Below are 513 nucleotides of genomic sequence, written 5' to 3'. Positions count from 1 at the left end.
GAAGCGAATGTTGCATCATCCAGTTATGATAATAGGAGAGGACGAGGTCGTGGACGTGGTGGAAACCGTTATCATGGTCATGGAAGAGGACGAGGAATAAGATTTCGTCCCTATGATGAAAGAAATAATAAAGACTTCCACGAAAATGAAAGGAATGAAAAAGACCGGGATGATAAAAGGCAAACGGGAAAGGTTTGCTACAGATTCGGCATGAAAGGTCATTGGGTACGTAATTGTCGTACTCCAAAACACTTAGCCGATCTATATAGAGAATCCCAAAAGGGAAAAGAAAAAGGAAGAGGTGAAACAAACTTCATCTCTGGTGAACCCGGACCATCCTTTCATGGTTTAAACGATGATACTCATCTTGACGTATCAGACTTTCTGGTTGAGCCAGAGAGTATCGATGAGTGATATAGATCGATGTGATATAAGTTTACGGTATTATAGTATCTATATCTTTTGTTGTAAGATATATGTTATGTTTGTTATGTTTCATATTTAATAATATAA

The sequence above is a fragment of the Brassica oleracea genome, chromosome C3 (assembly GCF_000695525.1).
Source record: "Brassica oleracea var. oleracea cultivar TO1000 chromosome C3, BOL, whole genome shotgun sequence".
NCBI lineage: Eukaryota > Viridiplantae > Streptophyta > Magnoliopsida > Brassicales > Brassicaceae > Brassica > Brassica oleracea.
Note: the sequence above shows the minus strand (reverse complement) of the source record.